The sequence below is a fragment of the Equus caballus genome, chromosome 3 (assembly GCF_041296265.1).
Source record: "Equus caballus isolate H_3958 breed thoroughbred chromosome 3, TB-T2T, whole genome shotgun sequence".
NCBI classification, from domain to species: Eukaryota; Metazoa; Chordata; class Mammalia; order Perissodactyla; family Equidae; genus Equus; species Equus caballus.
Window position 1 is genome coordinate 85,237,107 of NC_091686.1, and position 25,276 is coordinate 85,262,382.

The window sequence follows — 25,276 nt, forward strand, 5'->3', positions numbered from 1 at the left end:
TGATTCTTCTAGTCAACTAGCTATTAAATTCAGCCTCCTTTATTTATTCAAGGTATCATGATAAGAGATAGGCAAATCTCTTGTCCATTCTTTTTTATGCCCTTAAAAGCACTTTGCAACCTGTTGTCCCGTGTTTATTCATACTTATTGTGTATAAAATGCCACTCAACTCAAGGAAAAGCAAACTTTTTGGTAGGTGGTTCCCGAATCTTTGATACCTCTTTGTCCTTCTGGTGTACTACTAATTCAAGGCTGTTTGGATGACTTTCTATATATGATCAGATTCCATATGAAAGGAAATGTTCAGAGGTAGCTAGTCAATCTACCAGCTTTTTACTCCTTCCTCCACGGATTCTACAATATCCTTTATATGATACGAATTTTGAGAGGTCAAAAGCAGTGAGGATGCTCGTTGCTATAACTAGAACTTTGAATCCCACCAAATGTCGTTTTTTTTAAATCACACATGTATAAAAAGAAGAAAATAAAAATTATAATTATTTATTGGTTTGTGTAACTTGTATTAGATACAGTAACACTATTTCTTGAATTAGGCAGGATGCTATAACAAATAAAACCCAAATTTCCATGCCATAGCACAACAGAAGTTTATTTCCTGCTCGTGTAATAGTTCAGTGTAGGTGTCTTGCTCAGCCAGGGCCGTCCCTCCTCATGATCATTCAGGGACCCGGGCTCCTTCCAAGTTATGGGTCCAATAGCCTCTGTTTCCTTGGAGTCTTCTGCACCTGGCTAACGGATGGTAGAGGGGAGTATTAAAAAGGCACACCCCATTTCTTAAAAGCCCAAAGCCAGAAATGACACATCACTTCTGTCCACATCCCACTGGTGAGAATTAGCCGTGTGTCCTGATCTGGATACAAAGGAGGCTGGGAAAGGTAGTTCCTCATTGGGCAGCCATGTCTAAGTGAAAACTCTAAGCTAAGGAAGGGGAAACATGAGTGTTAGCAGCCATCTCTGCCACACTTGTGCAATGTAGTTACTTTGAAAAATATATTCTGAGTCAGCCCTGATGGCCTAACTGTTAAAGTTCAGCGTGCTCTGCTTCGGCAGCCCGGGTTCGGTTCTGGGCACAGAACCACACCACTCTTCTGTCAGTAGCCATGCTGTGGCCATGGCTCTCACAGAAGAACTAGAAGAACTTACATCTAGAATATGCAACTAGGTACTGGGGATTTGGGGGCGGGGAAAGGAGGAAGATTGGCAACTATATATATATATTCTGTAATGCCTCCCTGCAGTCATTTTGTACATACTGTTTTATAACCTGGGTTTTTTTTCATTAATAGTATATTAAATCACACATCTGCCACATGTATTTTAGATGTACATCATTTGTGTGAACAGTTGCAAGTAGCAGCCAGGGGAGTTTTCTGGTGTGTTTACTTGGAGCCAATATCACAAAGACAGAGAACAGCATGAGACTGTGTAGTATGATGGAGTGGGTTCAGGTTTTGGGGTGAAGCAAATCTGGGCTCAACTCCCACCCCTACATTTGCTAGCTTATAAAGATAAGGCAGCTCTTTCCTTAACCTGTAAAATGGGGATAGGAACTTCAATTTTTTTAATCTATAAATGAAGATAGTTACTTATTTTATCAGGTTTCTGTGAGGGTTAGAGAAATAATTTATGTAAAGAACTCAAATACCAAAATGGGTGATGACCTCATTTTTAAAATCTTATAAATGATTTTATAAGACTTATAAGGTTTTTTTTATTGAGATATAATTGACATATAACATTGTATTAGTTTCAGGTACACAACATAGTAATTCGATGTATGTATATATTATGAAATGATCACCACAATAAGTCTAGTTAACATCCAACACCACATAGTTACAATTCTTTTTCTTGTGATGAGAACTTTTAAGATCTACTCTTTTAACAACTTTCAAATATATAATACAGTGTTATTAACTATAATCACCGTGCTGTATATTACATCCCCAGGACTTATTCATCTTATAACCGGAAGTTTATACCTTTTGATCACTTTCACCCATTTCGCCCACCCTGCCACCCCCTGCTGCTGACAACACCAATCTGTTCCCTGTATCTATGATTTATAAAAGTTTTATGAGAAAACTTTTATACTGTTGGTATTTTATGGCCTAGGAAGATGCACAAACAGGTAAAGCACATTATAGACTGCAGCGTGTCACCTGGGGATCTTGATGCTGACTCAGGTCTCAGGTGGGACCCATGAATCTGAATTTTTAGCAATTCCCTAAGGTGATCCTGGTGCATATTGTCCTTGGGAACAAAACTGAGAATCACTGATATAAAGGCTCTATCTAGGCAGCCGAATGGAGGCCAGCAGATTGTAAAGAGTGAGAAAGCATAAATTAAGATAAGTTGAATAAGTGACCCAAGAGTCGTAAGAGCAGTTAGAGATAAGAGGAATATCTAGTGATTTGGGGTGAGACAAGTTTTCATTGCATGGGATCATCCCAAGCATTGTAGACAGTTTGCATCCCTGTCCTCTGCCTGGTAAATGTCAGTAGTGTTTCCACAGTTATTGTGGTAATGAGAAACGTCCCACATTTTTCCAAACATCTCGTACGGGAGCAGAACCACCCATGGTTGAGGACCACTGATCTTGTCCAAAAGCTTCACTTTTTCAGATGAGGAAGGTAAGTCCCAGAGAAGTGAAGTGACTTGCTTAAGGTCACACAGCCAATTGGTGGTGGGCTGGAGGGAGAACCAAGTATTCTGCTCCCAGTTGAGGGCTTATTTCCACCATGTGTCTATATCGGCTCAAAATGCTTTTAATTGCAAGTCATAGAAAATCCAATTCAATCTTCCTTAAATAACAGGGAGATTGACTGGCTCACTTCACTAGAAGTCCAGAGGTTGAACCCACTTCAGGATCATCTGAATCCAACGGCTGTGATTCCATGTGCTTGTGATGTAACTGGCTGTGCCTTCCTCTGTGTTGGCTTCCTCTTCAAGCTGATAGCCAGATGGCTACAGCAGTGCCAGCCTTGGATGTGAACAGCAACCACCAGGGCAAGTGGGAAAGAGGAGCTTTCAGAAGGTCTCCAAGCGAATGAGAAAGAACTTCCCCCAGAAGCTCTTGAACTGCTTCTAGTGTCTGAGTAGCCCAACATGGGTCGTAGAGCCATTCCTGAACCAAATTCTGAGGAGAAATACGGGATAACACTTAGATCACGAGGCCTTCCCTAGAGCTGGGGTGGGGCCAGCGTCCCCTGGGCTGTGTCGGAAAGGGGAAGGTAGATACCTGAACAAAATCAAGTTTCTATTAGGAGAATGGACTCTCCTGTTGTTTTGGCAATAATGACCTTGGCTTCTTTGCAGCTTATACTCTTAAGTAGTTATCCAATTATAGTCTACAATTATGGACTATAAATTATAGTCTACATAATCTACAACTATGATGCCATGTTCTTTGGGGTTTTCAACGACTCAAGAATGTACATAATAAACAAAATTAAAGTGTGATTTTTTGGCATGTCAAACAATATATGGTTGCCTGCCTGGTACGTATATCATTTTGGACTAGCTTTGGCTGCATGTGACAGAAGACCCAAATAACAGTGGCTTAAAAGACAGAAGTGTATTTCTCTTCTTACATATGCAAGATGTCAGTGGGAAGCAGGCCAGGATAATAGGGTGGCTCTACAATCATTAAGGATCCAGACTTCTATCCCATTTATCCACCATCCTCAACATGAGTCTCTGTCCTCCAGGGTCCAGGTTGTCTGCTTGGCTCCAATCGTTGTGTCTACACATCAACCAACAGAAAGATAGGAAGACCTAAAGAAAGATGTGCTCTCCTTTTAAAGACTTTTTTTAGAAGGACAACATACAACTTCCACTTAAATTCCTTTGTCACATGGACACACCAAGCTGCAAAGGAGGCTTGGAAATGTGGTCTTTATTCTGGACTGTGTGTGCAGCTAAACCACTGGAAACTTTATTATTAAGGAAAAAGAAGACAATGATATTGGGGATAATTAGGAATCAATGTCACATATACATAAATAAAGAAACAATGAAATATAAATTCTGAATAGTCTCATGACACTGATAAACTATATTTCAAGAATTACTCAACAATACTCAACTATGGTATTTAGAATTCTAGAGCCCTGGAAAATCCAGCTCAAGTTAAGAATGAAAAGTGTTACCCAAGTAAAGAGAAGTCAGTCTACTCTCAGCTCCTTAAAGGTGTTTCCCTCTCCCCCCCAGAGAAAATCCTGGGAAGTTCCCCCTGGGTGAGAAGGAGAATAAACTCAACCAGTCACAGATAAGGGTCTATGACCCAAGCAAACAAAGGAGTTGGTTATCCAAGCATAACCTGGATGTCAGTTGGGGCTCATATTGATAAACTGAACATTAAGCACATATAGGGGGCTGGCCCCATGGCCGAGTGCTTAAGTTCTCATGCACTGCTGCCGCGGCCCAGGGTTTCATGAGTTCCGATCCTGGGCAAGGACATGGCACCACTCGTCAGGCCACGCTGAGGCGGCATCCCACATGCCACAACTAGGACCCATAACTAAAAATATACAACTATGTACTGGGGGGATTTGGGGAGAAAAAGCACAAAAAAAACAGACTGGCAACAGTTGTTAGCTCAGGTGCCAATCTTTAAAAAAAGGAAAAAGAAAAAAAAAACTCTCTAGAATGTCCTTGATTCTTTGCTGATTTGCTCCAGACTTAAGATCCTAGGCAGGTAGGTCCCATTAGCTGAGCCTACAGCATATTCCCATATTCTAGATGCTAGAGGGCAGAAGAAAGTGTATGTTTGATCATTTCAAATGTTATAATGGAAGACAGGTCCTGCCTTTGGCCAAGACTGATACAATAGGGAATTCCCCAAACAAGAATGTAGCTCAGATCCTAGACAGCAAAAAAGAAATTTTTTTTAATCTACCAGAACTAATAAAAAAGAAATTTTTTAAACTTCTCCCTCCTCCCAAAAGGCACCATGCTCAAATGGTTTTCATAGACAACTTTTATCAAATCATCAGTTATAAAATTGTTCCACAGATTTCAGTTCTCCTCATATACATTCAGTGCCATCCCAACCCAATTCCTAACAAGATTTTCTAGGGAATTTGACAAGCTGATTCTAATACTAATATGAAAGAATAAATGTTTAAGAAGAGCCAAGACAACTCTGGGATAGATGAGAGAATCACTCTTTGAGATGTGAAGATGGACCATGAACCTATAATGGTTAAAACAGTAGAGTACTGAATGAAAACCTCAACAGACAAAGAAGAAACTCCCAAAGACAGCCATGCCCGTACAGGACTCCGAATACCACAGGGAGGCTCTTTTCTCCTCATCACCGTAGGAAGCGTTCCTGAAAGTGAGAGAGAAAAGATTTCAGGAAGCATTTGGTAATTAAGGGGAATTAAAAGTAATAAGGAAATTGGACACATTTTCTATAATTCCCAGTTCAAAAATCACCTCCACCACAAAGATTTCCCTAAACCTTCATTGCAAATTCTTTCCTTAGAACATATATATACATTTTTAATTTTAATTTTTTAAGTTTTCTGTTCCTTTCTCAATTTTTTACTCAAATCTTTTATTTCTTTAAACATTTATGCATAGTTTATTTTCTGTTGATAATAATTCCAATATCTTTCATCCTGAGGAACCTAATGTTTTGCGAGCATTTTTGCTGACTTTCATTCATGATGAGTCATTTCTCGTGCTGGATAATGTTTCATTGTGAGCCTCCATTTGTTTGCACTTGATCTTCAGGGAACCCTGAGTGGCCGGAATTGGATGGTCCCATGCTTTCCTCTAGAGTGGCTTTGCAATTGTCTTGGCCACATGCCAGGAGGCATTTGCAAATTGTGACCAGCATAATATAAGTTCTGAGCTTCTGGTTTTCCCTTACTGCACTGGTAATACAAATTTACATCCACAGCCACGTGTTGGGGGGTATGTAAATTTTCATGTGAAATAATTTTTTATTTTTTCTACCCAGAATAGTGATAGAAACAAATAGTTTTCCTCATAGCCTCAAATGCCAGCCTCAAGCAGATTAGTCTACATTTTCACTGAATTTCATCCTTTAAGGGGTCCCAGCTTTACCACAGGTTTTACTCTTGGAGAATTTGGGAGAAACAGGATAGAGCATTAGAAAACTTAGCCATCAGAAAAAAGTTTAGAAAAATGTATAATAAGGGAAATTTTATCATGGTAAATTACTTAGCTCATCAAGTAGGATATAATCATAATAATCACATTATAATTAGGTATGTAATTGGGTACATAAATAGGTGATTATAATAAAATAAACACTGAATATTCATTTAAATAAAAATTGTGATAGAACTTTACTGGGAGAGGAAGTGAGAGCATGGGGATAGAAAAGGTATTTGATGACATCCTATCCTCCATCATAGCATATCAACAGATAATGCCTAAACTTTACACACCAGGAAACAGACAGGTAAGCATACTACTTAAAGATATGGATGTTGGGGCTGGCCCCGTGGCTGAGTGGTTAAGCTCACGCACTCCGCTTCGGTGGCCCAGGGTTTCACCAGTTCGGATCCTGGGTGCAGACATGGCACCGCTCATCAAGCCACACTGAGGCGGCATCCCACATCCCACAACTAGAAGGACCCACAACTAAAAATACACAACTATGTACCGGGGGGCTTTGGGAGAAAAAGGAAAAATAAAATCTTTAAAGATATGGATATAAGTACCAGAAAAACAGCTAAAAAGTATCCCAGAAGAAGAACTCAGGAATGGACAGTGGTGTGCTAGAGCTGATTTGTTCTAGGTTGAAAAGCCAGTTGGGCACATTACTTCCCAATTCTCTGTTCAGCGACATCACAACGGGCCCTTGAAATCAGTTATGCTGGGAGTAGTTATACCATTGAAACAGAAAACTCCACAAATCAGAGAGCCAGTTGTTAAACCTTTCCCAGCATCCCACTGAGAGTAGAATGGGGGCTCCTTTTTTAGTTACAAGCTTTATCGTACTATTTGGTTTGTCAAGCTGTGTACGTGTGTCACTCTGAGAAAATGACCCTTTTCAAGGAGTAACCCATGGGAGTGGGGGAAGAAAGAAGAACAGAGAGGGGGGATTAGTCTTACCCAATAGCAAAACTTACCATAAAACCAATATAATCTAAGCAGTGTGGTATAGACATAGCAATAAACAAACAGAAAAATAAACCAGAGAATCCATAAATTGGTCCCTATACATATAGACATTTATACATGATAAAGCGGTATTTCAATTCAATGAAAGAAGAGTGATTAAGTAATAAATAATACTGATACAATCACCTGTCCACCTGTATCAGTTTGCTAGGGCTGCCACAACAGAATATCACAGACCAGGTGGCTTAAACAACAGAAATGTTTTCTCCCAGTTCTGCAGGCTGGAAGTCCAAGACCAAGCTGTCAGCGGGGTTGATTTCTCCAGAGGCTTCTCTCCCTGGCCTGCAGGTGTCCTCAACACGGCCTTTTCTCTGTGCACACAGATCCCAGGAATTTCTTCCTCTTCTCACAAAGATGCAAGTCATGTTGGTTTGGGACCCACACTTGTGACTTCACTTAACCTTAATTACCTCTTTAAAGGCCCTATTTCCAAATACAGTCACATTGGGGATTAGGGCTTCAATATACGAATTTGGGGTGGACACAATTCATAACACCACCTAAAAAAGTAAAATTTGATCTGAAACTTATACGGTAAAAAACTTAAACATAGAAAATTAAATCACGAATACCTTAAAAAACAATCTAGGAGACTCTGTGTATAATCTAGGGTCATGGATGTTTCTTAACCAAGTCAACAGTCTCATAAGCTATAAAATAAAAATGGTACACATATTGCTATATAAAAATTTTAAACTATCAAAGATATCTTAAATAAAGTCTATCAGTCAGGATACAGTGCAGGAAACATGAACCGCCCTAGGTATTTAAGAAGAGAAGGATTTAATACAGGGAATTAGGTGTTTACAAAAAGTATTAGGAGGGCCAGAGGACCAGAAGTCAGGTGGCTGCCACTATATGACCAATTTCAAGGGTACGTCAACAAAATTGCAATCTAGACATCAGAAAATTATTGCTGCTACCATTACTGCCTCCCCAGCTCTCACAATCAGGAAGCTGGTGATCAAACACTGGAATGCAAAGTCAGGTCATAAATATTCATGTTTCTCCAAACTTCCTTTCCAGCAAAATAGCCAAAGAAAACGGCTTTCATCTCACTTCTGGCTTCCAGATCTTGCATGAGTGCATACCAATGTACAAGCTAATTCACATCAGATTCCTAGCTGCAAGAGAATCTGAGAAATATGGTTTTTCTCTTTCCTGCCCCTGTAATCAGGAAAGTACTTAGAAGGGGTTAGGAATTATTTACTATTAAAAAACAATACATTTGGGGGTTGAAGGTTGGAATTATGAATGATAGACAAAGACAATTTAAAATACATTAAGAGCTCTTAAGATGGATAAGATAAAGGTAAACAACCCAAAAGGAAAATGGCAAAGGATATGAATAAGCAATTCACACAAACAGCAAAGATAAAAAAAAACAAAAAATGCTTAGACTCATATAAAAAATTAAACAATACCAAGATATCACTTTATATCCATCAGACTTGCAAGAAGTTTTAAGAGCAATGACATATATTAATGACGAAATTTGGAGGGAGGGCACTTGAATAAGGTCAGAATTCAGGTGAAGGAAAGAGCTATCACTCTAGCTGTTTTAATTAGAAAGGTATTTAATACCAGCTGTTAGGTGCTTAAAAAGCACCTATTATTGAAAGGCTGGAGCAGTATCTCTGCGCTCGACTTCCAGCAACGACCACTGCTGAACTCACCACCAAGAGCACAACTTTCTTTTTTCTTTCTTTTATGTGGAAGTAAGTATAATGAGATATCATTTCTGTAAAATAATAAGATTGTGTGTGTCTGTTTACATGTGTGTGCACATAAATGTCTATCTGATTACATGAGCATGAGGAAAAACTTGGAGAGATCCATACCAGGTTGTTACCACAGATTAACAGCATAGGTGGAGGTATTGGGGGCAGGGCAGGTGGGGAGGTTGAAAGGCTGTGAATTAAAAGCGTAGGAGAGAGAATAAAGAAAGTGAGCTGAGGGGCCGGCCTGGTGGCACAGCAGTTGGGTGCACACTGTCCACTTCAGCAGCCCGGGGGTTCACCAGTTCAGATCCCGGGTGCAGACATGGCACTACTTGGCAAGCCATGTTGTGGTAGGCATCCCACATATAAGGAAAAGGAACATGGGCATGGATGTTAGCTCAGGGCCAGTCTTCCTCAGCAAAAAAAAGAGGAGGATTGGCAGTAGATGTTAGCTCAGGGCTAGTCTTCCTCAAAAAAAAAAAGAAAGTGAGCTGAAAGACAAGGGGAAAAAAGAGAAAAATACCAAAAATGTCCTCTGTTTTCAGTACGGCTCACTCAAAGTCACCCTCTCAAACCTATAATTTAAAAAGCTGTGTCCCAACATTGACCTATAAAGAGATAAAATTGTTCAGCCAAATATGGCATTGTGATTGACATCCATGATAGCAAACACTGAGCTGAACTATTTTTTTAATTTTCCAGATGTTCTAGGATGGAATCTTTTCTATTCTGGAAAGTGATTTGGCAAAAGCTACAAAACTTTCTGATAAATAAATGTAAAGTGATAGGAGATACTGGAGGATATGAGGAGGCCATTTGGTTTAAAACTAATTTGGCCTGACCTTGTTTCTCCAAAAGAGCCTGATGTGGCCTGTTGAGCATGCGTTGTACATCTGCTTTAAACAGTTACTATGTCCCAAAGACAAGGAATGCGCCCTTAAAGATGGGGATGTAGCTTCCTCCCATATCAAAATTTCCTTAAGGATAAGCATCTCTTCCTGGAAACTAAGGATTAAATATTGACCTGCTGTGCTCACCTTGTGACCACCGACCTGCTGTGCTCGCAAAGCAATCTGGTGATTGTTGTAAAATGGATATTCCCGTCATACGTGATGTATGCTCCTTGTTTCAAGAAGGTATATAGCCACTCTGTACATCCCACTTGGGGAAGGAAGACCCCCCAGCCTATAGTCCTCAGACCTAGCTCATAATAAACTCACCCCAAATTTTATTTATAGAGTATGGATTATTTGCATTGATATTTCATATCCATTGATCCAGAAATTACACTTCCAGAAATCTAAGGAAAAACCCCAAGGAGATTTGGGCAAAACTTTCCGTTTGGAGATGTTATTTTAGTATAATTATAATAGTAAAAAATAAGGGAAAAAAAGAACGGTCTAAATGTTCAGTAACAATTAATTTAATAGACCCATAGGCTGGAACTCCAACCAAGACTAAAAGTCATATTTTTAAAAATTCTTAATAGAATAGGAAACTGCTCATGATGTAATGTTAAGTGAGTCATAAAACAAGACATAAAATTATGTACTTCATGACTTCTCTCTTGTTAGACACACACAGAAACACAGAAGACCTTAAAGAAATACACCAAAATGTTAATGGTGATTAGCTCTAGGAAACAGATTAAAGATGATTATCATTTTCTTAATTTATTTGTATATTTTCCAAATTTTCTAGAATGAACTTCTTTGGGGATAGAATGTTCTTCTTTTGCTCTGATGTGAGGACAAAGTGGCTGGCAAATCAGCGACCCTAGTGATTCATAGACTGAAGACTCTATGAGGGCAGTCATCTTCTTAACACTGTGTCCCTAGTGCTTAAAACATAGTAGTGGATGGATGGATGGATGCATGGATGCATGGATGGATGCATGGATGCATGGATGCACGGATGGATGTGTAGATGGATGTGGTTGTTCCAGTGGGCCAGACAGGGGATTTCTTCCTTTTTGAATCCCCTATTCTTTTCCCCTGAAGCTTTAAGGCATAGTAGGACATTCTCAGAGATTGGAGGACCACTCTGTTGATTAAAGTATAAGCACTACTTTCACTTCCCATATATACATATACCAGGTTATAATTAAGGAAAGAATAATATTTGTAAGGGAGAGCCAGAAATAACCAGAAATCACCGATGCCTTTGTTAATACAATATATGGAATAATCATAGTTGTGTATGTGGGAATAATTGGTCCTCAGGTTCTCTACCGGGTCTCATCCATATCCTTTGATGAGTCATGCCTGGCATCTTCAGCCTTCTATGACAATGATTGAAAGACATAAGCCAATATCATACCAGGAAGAGCTGGAGCACAGACCTACACAGCTCTGTTAGTGGCCATGCTGTGCTGGCAGCCCACATACTGAAAAACAGAGGAAGATTGGCATGGATGTTAGCTCAGGGTGAATCTTCCTCAGCAATAAATAAATAAAGAAAGAAATAAATAAAATTCTTTTTATTTATGTCCTTTAAGACTATATATTTAAGGCTATATTCTTTAAGACTTCAGAGTTAAAATGTTGTGAAATGATTATTTTGCTCAAGATCAATATATCTACCATTTTGAGCATGTACTTATATATTAGGCGCCTTAACTATGTAATTGCACATAATCCTAACAACAATATTATTACCCCCTTTTTGTTTATGAGGAAGCTGAGAGGATGTAATTTGCTCCAGGGCACACAGCTAGTAAATAACAGAGCCAGGATCCAAAGCTGAGCCTGTCCAGCTCCAAAACCTCAGTCCTAAGCCAGTATACCCAGCAGCCAGACTCACAGCCTAACTCCCTCCCACTCCAACTACCCTAAAGCAAGTCCTTTCTCTGCCACTTTGATACATTCATTTGCAGTCAGTTAAACTGGTTTTTACATAGACTTTGTTTGTCAATGAATGTTAATGCTTCTGTTCTAGAACTTGGCTTCCCTCCAGGATGCCCAGGAACATTTCAAAGTCACACTGAGCAGTAACAAATTATATTTTCCTTAACAAATTTCTCTCCTAGTCATAAAAGTATTGTGGACGTTGCCTGTGGATGTTGGTGTTTACATCCTATCCTGGCTGTGAGCGGTAGTGCAGGAAAACATCAAAGTTTTGTGGGTGACAAGGAATCACCTCTGATCTTCACTTCAAAGACAACCAAACAAAAAAACCTTCCCAGCAACACCTTTGAGATCAATGTCAATCAGGCTTTTTCCTCAGCTTGTCTATACAAGTATGTCTCTTATACTGAGTGAAGCTCGTTAGGAAACCATAAACCTCCTCTAAAATGGTAGTAAAAACACCTACAGCACACATACACAATTTTTTCCTAATGTATTATAAGAGAATTTTAGTAAATGGACCCTTTTTTATCTCTTAGCTTTGATTCTCTAACACCGATTTTAAAAGGGTGCCGACAAGGTTCCATCACAAAGAGGGGCAAGTGCTCTAAGCCCAAAAATCTAACCACCTGACATTTTCTGTAATGTCTGCAGAACTTCCCTTTCCTTCCTCTCCAGAGTCCACGTCTAACTAACCCTCTTCTCCTGAGCACATGCTCAGCTTCACAAAGCCTTGCGAGTCTGGGGCTTGTTGGAAATTCTCAATGCCACCTCCACTTCCATCTCGTCTGGGACATGGCGACCTGAAGATGGAGGCCTTGCCCCTGGCACGCTTCCCAGGCTGGTTTGATGCCTTCGCTTCTGTCTCCCACAGTGCTCAGTGCTACCTCGACCACATCACTTACTGCATGGTCATCATCCATGAGCTCTTAGGGAGCCAGGACCATGTTTGGATCATCTTTGTCTCCCAGGCACATAGCCCAATGCCCAACACACAGCGGGTGCTTAATTAGTGCCTGGTGTCCAATGAAGTGCATAAATGGAAGTGCAGACCACCTTTCACACATGTGGCTGAAAATGAGAGTCCCAGGCGTCTAGGAAAGGAGAGGGAGGACGCTTGGGCTTAGTTAGGTCAACTGGAGCAAGGATGCGCAGTTGGAGTATGCGCTGTGGAAGTACAGAGGAAGTACACGTAGTAGAAAGGGGCTCATTAGGTACAGGCTAAAGGCGAGGCAGACAATAATATGACAGCTGTTACAGGACCCAGGCTGGAGCTTCAGGCCCCAGAGAGCTGCGATCACTTTCCTTGTAATCAGTGTCCAGGACGGACTCTATCCTTTTAACTCTTCCCATCTGGAAGAGTTTGGCTGGGATTCTGTATTTATGTATCATGTGTTTACGTGAGGTCCAGGCTGATGCGGTGGTGCCCTCATGTGTGTGATAATTGCTTAAAAGCTTCCTCAGTTCTGCACACCCACGGCCTCCATGATGAGTCTGTCCCAAAATGCGTGTGGTAAGACCCCCAGGATGGATTAGATCACCTATAAGTAAACTTACTATGCTACTGGAATTTGATTAAGGGCATTATGAAATACCTCAAAATGGTTTTTAAACATCTTCAATTAAAATACTCTAAATTTAATAACTCATTCAGTCAACAAATATGTGTTGACTCTCAAATACACGTCAGCTACTGTGCTAGATCTAGGATACGGCTTCACGGAGCTCACAGTCTTGGTTAAACCAACCGCAGAAACAGTCAAATGTAAAAAGGTTACACTTTTTGCATTCACTCTGCACTTCTACAGCCACTGCCATGAAGAGTACAGAGAATGTGAGCAAGAGCAGAAAATAGAACATTCGTTATTTCCAATTTTATGTGAATTCCAGCACATAGCAAAGGGGTGATTTCCCCTCTGAGATACTGAAATGAGGTGAGAGTTGATTTGGGAGAATTTCATGAATAGGAATTGTCTCCATTCTTTAAGTAAAATTCACCCCAGAGTCCAGATAACAAACATTAATATCAGCATGGCCAGAGGCACGAGGCAAGTGTGTTAGACAGACTCAGTTGCAGAAAACAGGATTCACATAAGCACTGGCAGGTTAGCAGGCATCAAAAGCCTGGAGGTAGGAAGAGACTGCACCTTCCTGCTCAGTTCTTTCTTCTAACTCCCCAAAGAAGCTCCTCCTTCCCTGGGAAACAATGGGGAAGTGAGCAGCGACAGCCAGCAACATTATCCTACCGGAAATACCTCTACCTGGCATCTATATGAGTGGAGAACTGAACATTTCTCACGAACGAGCTCAATATTTTGAAGTAATTGATTTCATGCCTGTGATTCTGACCTGGATTCTCTCTTTCAAAAGCAAGTAAATCCCAATGTGTGTCTGAGCTAATTGCTGAAATTAGGACTGAACTCTCCCACCGTGATGGAGGTAAGCACAGTCACTGAGGATGGATAAGAGAATCTTCCAACTAGCTGGAGTCCTGAAAAACCACTACATTTAAGAGTGTTTTCTTACATCCTGCACCATCAGTCCCAGGCCCACGGCATCAGTACTGGGATTGACAGAAAGATCTCAGAGTGATCAACAATTGCTCTAAAGCACATTGTCACAAACTTCTCAACTGGCCTGACATGTAAACTCTCAGGGAGACCACATCCTGACACTTTTGACATTGTTTTTTCCAGCAAGTCAGCCTCATTCAACATAGCCTTTAATGATGTATTTCAGATACTCTTACTAATCTTATTGAAAATAAAGAGTGCAGTTTTGAAAAACCAAATAGAGCTCGATTTATAAGGCAACCCTTTCACTTCCTTCCTACTGTTTTGATTATCACTTGAAAAATTTACCTTGTTCTCCCTTTGTTTAAATTTGGAAACTGGAATTTTAAAGAGCAGCTGATAAAGTACATATTCCAGACTTTAGCGTTTTAGCCTAATATTAACTCATCAGAAAAAAACTAGCAGATTTTCACTTTTCATGAAAATATGGCAATAAAAATGCATTTGCAGTTACAAAACAGGTCAAGGTCATTTGTGGCACACATTAATCCTGCCACTCCTGTGAAAAAGGCTAAAAGCATTGCCTACATTTTGCAGATGGAAAAACAGTAACAGGTTCCATCTTGCTCTGGGTATAATAGCAAAGCTGTGGTAAAGCCAGAAATAGAACCTGAAGGGATTTGTGTTCTTTTTTTGATGTAGAACAGGACTCAGCTCAAGCAGTCTCATTTAAATTGCGCTACAGAAGCAGCAGGTCCATCTCTTCACTCAATTTTCCCTAATAGAATTAAATTGTTTGGGCTGCACTTTCAATTGGATACCTTATGCTAATTAGTTTAACTAACCAACCAAATATAATTTATATAATAATTTCATGGAATACACTGGATGCTAAGCATAATAGATAACATGTAATCATTTTAAAGAACGTTTTTTAAGAAAAACCAATATTTAAAATCCAATATAATCAAACATTATAGGACAGCAAGCACCAGTGTTTGGGTTCAGCCAGTCAACATGCAACTTCTAATATGGTTACCTTAACATAATTCTGGGTTTTAAAGGGTTCTAAACTAAATCCCACGACGACTTTTAAGGAAAAGCACCTTCAAAGTTACAGAAATTGAGAATTCCGTGCTGCCATCCTGTGTCCACCATGTGGCCATTGCAGCTCTGATTTCAGTTTCTTTTCCTAAGTTTGTACATTTGTGTACAAGTGTGTGTTGGGGGGGGGGGGGGGGGAGGTGGTAAGGAAGGACAGACTTGAGTCACTAGCTGCTACACTATTTGAATGTGCTTAGAATTACTGATATGTTCACTAGCCATTTATACTATTAGACTGGAACAGAGTAGCTCTCACAAAATATTTGCAATTCACGGATCCAAGGGAGCAAAATGACAAATTTCAATGTGCCTACTGTATTCAGTAGGTAGCTGAAAGGATTAAATGAGAAAATCTATGTAGAGCAGTTAAAAGTGCACAGAGCATGGAGGAAGTGTGCAACAAAGGTTAGCTCTTATTATAGTTAACATGCTGACCTGAACATATGCCAGCGTCGCAAACATCAACTTTTTGTTGACATGCCTTTATACAACACATTATTAATGAGCATCATTTATGGGCATTTTAACATGGCCTACAAGGTCTGGCATGGTCTGGCAGCCACCAGCATCCCCCATCACATCTCTCCCTGCAGCCCAGTTTCTATCATGCCATATCCTGCATCTCTCTCTATCCCCACCCTTGGCTTTTTGTGCAGAAGTCACAGCAGGCTTCCTGCATTTCCATGAATACGCTGAGCTCCTTCCTGGAGCACACTTCTGCACACACTCTTCCCTCTACCTGAGTGATACCCCAAGCTCCTCTTTGCCTCACAAACTCATCTTCAGTTTTCTGCTTAATCCCCCCATCCTCAACCTCCAGCTGAGTCTTTGAGTCTCTTATTAAGTGAAACTTTTACATTTTTCATATGTCTTGTATTAATGTCTGTTTTACCCACTAGACTAAAGATTCCACAAGGGCAAAGTCCACGTTTTGGGTTTCTTCTTCATTATCTATTTACCTCCAGGTCTACCCCAGTGCTTGGCATATGGTAGGTTCTCAATACATATGGGTTCTATAAATGAATATACACACACCAACATGAGGCTATGGCTCCCAAGGACTGACCATTTCTCTCTTTCTACTTTATTTCACAATCGCTGTTCCCCTCACCCCTGGCCGTACTCAACTGTACTGTGGAACATACCTATTTTACTAGGTAAAAATAGTTTGGGGAAAAAATGTAAATTTAATTTAAAAGGGAGAGGGAGGAAAAGAGAAATCAATGAAATAAACATAGTTAGAGATTGGGTAGTGGGTCAAATTAGCAAAGGTTAAACCCATATCTTGAGCCAGACAGAAGAGCAAAAGACAGAGAGAGGAAGTCAGTAAAGAAGCAGGAGACAAAAAATAAAGAATGGCCTGGGGAGGGCTGAGGAGTTCAGTGGGACTGGAGCCCAGATGGGAGGGGTGGGAGTGGCACTGCTGGGTAGGGGTGTCCGCTCCAGCTGACGAAACAGTGGGAAGGATAAAATAGGCCACAGGCCTGGGAAGCTGAAGGGCGTGAAGACCACTATCCCATCCCCACGACCATTAGTCTTCTTGATGTGTATCCTCTCACATGTGACTGCCACCAGGACATGTGTCCTGTACCCCAGAGTGATGGCCCTTGTCCATCTTGGTCTCCTGTGCATTATCAAATACAGACCAAAATAGGACACTACTCTGGTGTGCAGAGAGCCAACCAGCCATCACTCCTGGTAAAGAGCCTTTTATCATATTTAGTCATTTCTGCAGTGAAATATATTTTCCAAAGCAGCACAGTAACCCAAGTCATGATGAGTTGTTTCTTTGTTTCTTAGCGTTAGAAGGGGCATTTCTTCACAGGAATGACTATTTGCTACCTTCAGTTTTTCAAGTTGTAATAAATACTTCTGTTTTTCTCCTTAGCATTTATCACCCTAAGACATATTTTATACTTACATCTTGATTTCTGTTCTCCATTAGAATGTCAGTCTAAGGGCTTTGTTTCGTCCATTCAGGGATTAGAAGGGTGCATGGCGCATAGGCTCTCAAAAGTGAATAAAAATGTGGCATGCGAAAGAGCAGCCCAGGAGGCTGTGTGACCCAGAGCCAGGGTCCAGGAGCTGAGCTGAGGAAAGGGTAACGGCTAGGAACTCGCCAGGAGAGTCCCCGTCGAAGGAACGCTGGCCTGAGAGAACCAGATCCACGAGGGCCAAGGCCCTCTTGAGGGACGCTCTTTTCCCGCCCGGGCTCTCTGAGGGTCAAAAAAGGATGCTCTGCACACGGCCGGCTAGTCCTCTTGCAGCAGCAATTAACCAGAAAAACCCGAGCTGTAAGCCCTTGGGCGCCTATGGCCGGGCCCGCCCCTCTCCGCCCCGTCCCCGCCCCAGTCTTCCCGGTGATTGGTTGCCTACCCAGCAGCCCTCCTCTGGCCCCGCCCCCCTGGGATTGACAGCTCTCCCCGCGGCCCTCCTCCCGCCCCGCCCCTCAGCCCCAGGACATTGATATCCCGCCGCGCGTCCCTCCTCCCGCCCCGCCCCCGCCTTCCCGGGGACTGGCAGCCCGCCCCGCGGCCCGCCTCCTGCCCAGCCTCTCCTGCTATGTTTCCATGGGGTGTGGACCCTTCTCTCCCGCGGAGGTGGGCGGTGAGTGTGGCTCCAAGCTCCGGCTCCTCACGCCAGGGGGGCGCCCGGCCGGTCCGGGTGGGGCTGGGCTTGCCCCGCGTCCCCTCGAGCTTTGCCCGTCCGGAGCTCCGCTGCTCCCGGCGGCCAGGACGGAGGGGTAGAGCAGCCCTCGGCGGTCCGGGGGGCGGGCGGCCGTGCCCGTCCCAAGGCCGCGCGAGGCACAGACGCCGCGGGGCGCCGTCCGGAGGAGGCTTCCCGGCTGGCAGCCCCGGGCGCGGTAACAGCTTTGCGCTTTGCTTCCCCAGGGCGCAGCCGCGGCTACTTGGTAGCGGGTTCGGGGCCCGGCCGCGCCTGCGGCGGCGAGAGCCATCCTGGACCGACCTCGGGCCTGCGGAGTTTGTGTGCAGCGTCTGCTGGGTGCAGCGGCCTCAGTTCTGAGCGCAGGTAGGTCCCGGTCTTTGAGCGAAATGACACGGCCCAGGCCCTGAGCGCGTGGCCAGTGGCGACCGGAGGGTTCCCGGGCGCGTGATTGCGGCAGGGGCCTGAATCCGGCTCTGCCTTAACGTGGAGAAAATTTACGTTCACGGGCTCCACCAGCACAACAGCTGCTTCTAGTGGGTTGTCAGAATTGTTAAAGAAACTGCTGAGATCCATGGGATACTGACGAAGCAGGAGCGCAGGAAACCGTGGGGAACCCTGTAAAAACCCACATGGCCCTTTCCTGTGCCCTTTTAAGGTTGACGCAGTGCCTTAAGAGGCTAACACAGAAGGGCAAAGTAAGTCTCCGTAAAACCCGGAGAGGAGATTGTCGGACTCCTCTTTGGATCCTATCTGGAGTCATAGCTGAACCACAAGAAAATTCCTTCCAGTTTAAGCACCTTTGTGATATTTTTTACACAGCTCAGCACAAGTGATGAATTCAAACTTAACCTTAGCATTGGTGGTACATTGAGGTAAGGTGTTGGTATTTGTCACTGAGGGCAGGACCAACCCACTAGAATGACTTAAAGACTATAAGTGGAGAACGTCTGAAGGCACTGGCTGACGAAGGTCGTGAAGCTTCCGGAGGCCAACTTCACTGGGCAGAAATAGCAGTTTCCTACTCAGACCATGAACTATTTCCAGGTACTCAAAACCTCCCCCAGAATGCCTTGAATCAATTTTGTCCCTCCCTCTCCCAAAGATGAATGATTATACAGATCTTTATGAGTAGCTGGCTACTGCCACCAATGGATTCCCATTTTGCTGCCCTTGCCAAACTTTTATGTGCCCTCCCAAATACAACCACAGAACCCTCTGCTGAGGCATGGGCCTCCTCTGAAGCATTGAAACTAGCGTTGTCCACCCGTGCTCCCCCCAGCTCTCAGATTACCCAGTTTTGACAAACCTTGTAACCTATATTGCCGTGAAAATACTGGGATAGCTGCAGGTATTCTAGGGCAAGTCTTTTCCTTTCAGAAGCATCCCGTAGAATATTTCTCATCAGTTGGACCCTGTGACTTCAAGCCTGCCTCAATGCCTATGTGCTGTGGCCTCAGCTGCCACCTTGATTAACAAAGCCAGTGCCCTTACACAAGTTTCCCCTTTCACCTTTATATTCTGCATGCTGTGTCAGCTCTCTTACAAGTCTATACAATAGCACCTCTCTACTGAACGACACCCACCTATGAACAGGCCCTGTCAACCAACCCCTCTGTCATCTTGTACTCCTAAAACTCTAAGCCCAGCTACGCTATTACCCATTCTGATGATAAACAACCCTACTCTATTCTATGTAGTTGCCTTACAGCCATAGAGATGCTTTCTAAACCACAAAAAGACCTCTTAGACGCTTCCTTTAGCCATTCAGACTTGCTCTAGTCTGTGATGGCTCTTGTTAATGAGCCAGTCAGGGAAACTGACTTGGCTGTAGTTTCTCCACATGAAACGCAGCACACTTTTGCCTGCTATAAAATCAGCCCAAGTTGCCAAACTCATCGCTCTTACTAAAGCTTATACATTGACAAAAGAGAAAACTACCAATGTTTGCACTGACTAGATCTGCCTTTGGCTCTCATGCTGTTGGCACTCTTTGGAAGTTCCACAGATTCTTGACCTCTGCAGGTGCTTCTGTCACCAATGGGCATATCATTGCTTCCCTGTTACAGGATGGTTGTCTTCGTACTGAACTTGCTAGAGTTCACTGCCCAGCACATACCAAGGAAACATGGCACAATATCTATAGGAAATGATAAGGCTAACAAAGCTGCTAAAGGGCAGCTGAGAGTGGGTCCCCATCCCATCCTTTCCCCACCCAGCTTGCATGCCTCCCCTTATCCCTAACTGTGTATTACTAGCCGTCAGGCAAGTGCCCCACAACCTGAAAAAGAAATAGCTACAAAAGGGTGCCAAGCATTTATCAGATGGATTATACATTGGACCAAATGGACTTCCTTTAGCCCCTTTTCCTTTGACCTTTTGGCTGGTACTAGTCTCCCATCAAATGGAACATGTGCAAGCGGGATGATCAAGCAGGGAAAAGACATTTGGTTCTCGCCTGGCATCCACAGCATTTCTGACCAAATTGTTTTCCAGTGCACTACCTGTCAATCTCGCTGAGTTTCTGGAGGTAACCAGTGTACCTCAAGGAGTGCTTCAAGACCCACACTGCCATTTATGGCACTCCCCATGGACTTCATAGGTTTACCTCCAGTCTTGGGTGATTCTCACTGTTGGGTTATTGTCTGCATATTTAGTGGATGGACTGTGCTATCCAACTAGACATGCTGATGCCACAGCAGTTGTAAATAAACTAATAACTTAGATTATTCCTTCTTTTGGCATCCCTTTATGAATTTAGTTGGACCAGAGAGCTCACTTTATAGCAGAAATAAGTCACTTGCAAAGATTCTGGGAGATTCATTAAAATTTTACACCCTCTACCATCCCGAATCCTCAGGGCAAGTGAAATGTAAAAATCTAGAAATAAAAAGAACCCTAGGAAAAATCTTTTGGGAAACTAGACTTAAATTGTCAGAAGCATTATCCTTGGTCCTTCTATAGATACAGAATACTCCAAATTGACCCCTTTTGAAATAGTTTTTGGTCACCCTGTGTCTGCTGGCATCTGTAAACCTTCCATTCCTGGACTGGATGAGCATTATGGGCACTTGAGTGAACAATTCAATACTATGACTAGTTATAGAAAAGAACTATTATACTTGGAGCATATCATCAACAGGTGAAGAAAGCATGGTCTTCACTGACTGACGAACCTTGCCATCCCTTTCCACCAGGAGATGGTAGATCAAAGTTTTTAGAAGGAAACATGCATTGTCACCTCCCTGGGAGAGGTCTTAGAAAGTACAGCTAATCATCTATACTGTCATCAAAAGTCCTCTTGGATTCATGCGAAACACACCAAGCTACATCCAGATTGTCACTCCGTGGCAATTAGAAGGCCATCCCTATGAGTGACCTCAAACTGAGGCTTACCAGAACCACTCAAACTCCAGAACCAGACAACACCATGAAGTAGACAGCTTTACCCAAGATCTTGGATCAAGAATTTTGTCTCCATTTATCTTCCCTTGGTACCTCTACTCTCCCTGGCCTGGAAAATTCTCTGACCTAGAAATTTAAACAAAACTCTTCCTCTTTTATTTACAGAAAGATTGGCTAGAGATTGTTTGTATTAACCTATTCTCCCCGTGTTCCTCCACTGTGGGCTCCCTTTCTGACTGTGTCTTGCTTCAACTAACCCTTGCTGTTTTTTCAACAATTCTAGCAGAACCCCCACACCCACTCACACTGGTCTTTCAAACCCTGGCCACCTTAGCTAATCAATCTGATTGCTGGTTATGTCAAGATCTAGATAACACACAAAGACCTGAACTAGTTTTTGTTCCTGACATTGCAAGTACCTGGTGAACCCATTCTGGACAATGGATGTGTGAAAGGGAATGGTATCCACAAGCAGGAGGACAAAATCACTCTCATTCCTCCTATGCTAGAGTGATTTGCATTGGGAAACCCCTGTGGAAGCTCAAGGTCTATCCTTTACTCAGGTGAGGCTATTGGAGAGAAATTTTTCTCTTTGCGTTGAAAATAAAAATGGCACTGGACCTTTCCTAGGTAACATACCAGAACAATACTGTCATCAACACTATGGTTTGATTCCACAAATAGCACCTTCAAACCCTCTGTAGATGTTATAAATGAGTCCATTTATATCGATTATTATGATACAAATGTTGCCTAGTCACTGGACAGTATTCCTGGCTCACAGGCAGCATAAATGGGAGCTGGAACAGCTCAGCTGTTCCCCTGGTTGGTCTGCCCAATACCCAGGACTACAAGTAGGTGGACCAAAATTCTGGAGTGACTTGGTCAGGTAATGACACCTGCCTCTATAACTGCCAAAGTCAAATCAAAGGTATTTCACAACCTGACAGAGGCTCGTGGGGAATGAAGATGTGCAGATGCCACTACGACGAATGACAAAGGTCACAGTGGACACCGGACCCCAACCTGGTGGATCACTTCTTCCACTCTGACCTTGTCTGTGAACAATGCTGGTCTCTTTGTGTGGCAATAAAGTATATAAAGGGTTCCCACCTAAAGGGTCAGATGTTGTGGACCTGGATACCTGGCACCTTCCCTCACCCCTTGAAATGCTAGCCAGATTCCAGACCTGGGCTTCTTCAAGCACCAATTAGACGCACCCAATGAGACATCAGAGACCATCCACTCATGCGTCTCAAGACCAATTCAATAAGGACCCTTTTTCCAAGTTTAGGAACTTCAGATCTAGAAGAAGCAATTTCAAACATCTCTAGATTAGGTAATGGAGCAAGGATTCGCTGCCGCTGGGCAGACCTTGGAAGCATGCCAATCAGGATTTACCAGATGAGCCACTGTACTCCAAAACCCTCATCTCCTGCGCACCCCGGCTGCCCAACAAGGAAGACCGTGTGCACTCATTGGCAAACAATGCCGCTTCTGTGTAAATAAGACAGGAGATGTAATGTCTCTTGTGAACCATGTAAAAGAACAGGTCAACATTCTGTGTCAAATGAACGAAGCACAGTCGTTTAATTGGACTGGTCCGTTCTCGGGAGTGGGAGACTCGTTCATTGGGATATGGGGCTGTGTGTTTGGATTTGTTCTTTTCTGCTTTCTCATCCTTGTTCGAATCTGTGTCGTTGTTTCCTTTTGCAGATCTCTTACCTCCCGACTTCTAACCCAAATCTTCTCTCCACAGCAATCGACCCAGTTTTTTACCTGTGAAACTTCATTTCAAACAGGGAAATGAAGGGACTAACACCCAGGATGGCATAAAGACTATTTTAAACTGACAACAGGTGAACAAACAGCAGCTGCAGAAAAAAAGCCTTCCTGCATTCCCTTTGATGAGTAAAGCAGGCCTTTCTGAGAATTCAGCTGCCATAACCCTCTCCAAGGGGGCCTCTGTAAGGGTGGAGCCTGACTTTGCATCAGGACCTCCCAGGGAATTGTGTAAATACATCCTATCAGAACCTTCCATACTTTCCCACTGCAGCCTTAACACCCTCCTCACCCATCCCATTAAGCTGATGTATAAAATCTTATCTCTGCACTTCAGAGAGCTACTCCTTACAGCGTGCTCCTGCATACATATATAATAAACTTTTCTCCTATTAATATGTCTGTTAGCACACAGGCCCTCAACCACTTGAACCTAAGTTGGTAGAGGCAAAGTTTTCCTCCCAATGACACTTTCTAGACTTCTCCGGATACACTAGAGTGTTCAAACACATAACGAAATTTGGAAACCTTGACTTTGTTTGAAGGTGGAAGAATCTACTGTACATGTACATGGGCTTTCTGGGAATCCTTTTAAGTTTGTCTCAAACAATAAACTTTGGGTAGTCACCCTGTGTGTTTAATAAGTGACTGAAAACTTTATTTGCCTTAGGGAGAGAGCTATAAGCCATCTAAGCTGGGATGATGGGCTGTGCTCTCCTGATTTCCTCTGGGCGTGTAATCTGTAGTCTAAAGGGGCTTTGTAGTGAGTTATAGCCTTCTTAACCACCATGGGCGGCAGCAGGAACAGTGTAGCAACAGCGGAGAGGTAGCATTTATTGTACTGGACATGTCACTGCCTGGTCCTGTGGTGAGTTCCTTATGTTTTTCTGTTTAATCCTCACACAGTGTTCTCCCCATTTTACAGATGCATAGACTCAAAGGGTAGGTACCTTGTTAAAGATTTTACCATTCCCGAAAACAAGAGCAAGATGCAGACAAGGGTGTCTAGTGTGCTACCTTTCATAAAGCAGAGAAAATAAGAAAATATGTATGTATCATACACATATTTAATCAATTTTGCAAATAGGCAATTCAGGAAGGATAAGCCAGAAGCTAATGAAAGTGATTACATATAAGGAAGGTGGGCAATGAGACTCCCCCCCCCCCCTTTTAAAAGTTGAATATAATCAAACTGGTGAACATTATAGCAAATGGACAACTTATTCACATGGAGGAAATAATTATTTCAGGTTACACACACACACAGTATTCTGGGTACGTCTTTAGAGGTGGGTTTATTGTTCATAATGTTGTCAAAGATAAGAAAAAACTATTCCAGTGGTACAGCGTGTAATAAGTCCTACATCTGTTCCTTTCCTGTGCCTGTTAAGCAAAGTGTAGCTAAACTCTTGCTTTGAAACCAAAGAAGCCATTAAAAGATAAGCATGCATCTTTCAGTGCTATGTGTTTGTGGTGTGTGGGTCATGAGGTAGAGGAGGCATGCATGGTACTGTATTAGAGTGGCAGAAGTGTTATAAGCACTTGGGGAAAGGGATCTAGATTCTTGACACAATCTCCATTTTCTTTTGTAAAATGGAGATAGACAGTAAAGGGTGGGTAGGGCCAGGACTGCTTACTCAGTGGCCTTTTTGACTGTAATAATGATTAAGAGTTTATGAATGAATGAATTTCAGGAGAATGTTGATAGCTGCTGGCCCGTGGATTCCATGTTCAAAGGTCACTGTTAAAGGGGTTTGAGACAAACTAGATTATTTGTTCACTTATGTACCTATTGTCTGTTCCCTGCTAGAATGTAAGTGCCACAAGGACAGGCGTATTGAATCACAATGAAGAGGGTGCAGTGAGGATTAATTAATGCACGAAAAGCCCTCACAGCTGACCTTGGGTGTTGCTTAACTTAGTGTAAGAATGAGTTCACTTATAGCCAAGAAGAGTATCTGGCTATTTTGAACCTTGGCATTGGCTGTTAGGTGTAAATTTTAAAAAACACTTGAGTAAAGTTGATTATACCACTTTGGAGTTCTTATCATGGCTT

At 42.5% G+C, this 25,276-nt stretch overlaps 1 long non-coding RNA gene and 1 other non-coding gene across 5 annotated transcripts; one reads left to right on the forward strand and one right to left on the reverse strand.

Annotated features, from left to right (window-relative positions):
- Nucleotides 1-485: 485 nt before the first annotated feature.
- Nucleotides 486-17,708, reverse strand: LOC111772911 (uncharacterized). Of its 4 annotated transcripts, none has more exons than XR_011437123.1 (5): nucleotides 17,291-17,663; nucleotides 7,312-7,685; nucleotides 5,256-5,356; nucleotides 3,615-3,798; nucleotides 1,670-3,160 (listed from the first exon to the last, which is right to left on the reverse strand). It is a non-coding gene; the product is annotated as an uncharacterized lncRNA (long non-coding RNA). The 4 variants fall into 4 exon arrangements; XR_002807047.2 differs by having other exon boundaries at nucleotides 5,301-5,356; nucleotides 17,291-17,658; XR_011437124.1 differs by having other exon boundaries at nucleotides 1,708-3,160; nucleotides 3,615-3,766; nucleotides 5,301-5,356; nucleotides 17,291-17,644.
- Nucleotides 17,709-18,678: 970 nt separating this feature from the next.
- Nucleotides 18,679-18,800, forward strand: LOC111773058 (small nucleolar RNA SNORA26). Its single transcript, XR_002807260.1, has one exon. It is a non-coding gene; the product is annotated as a small nucleolar RNA SNORA26 (small nucleolar RNA).
- The last annotated feature ends 6,476 nt before the right edge of the window (nucleotides 18,801-25,276 follow it).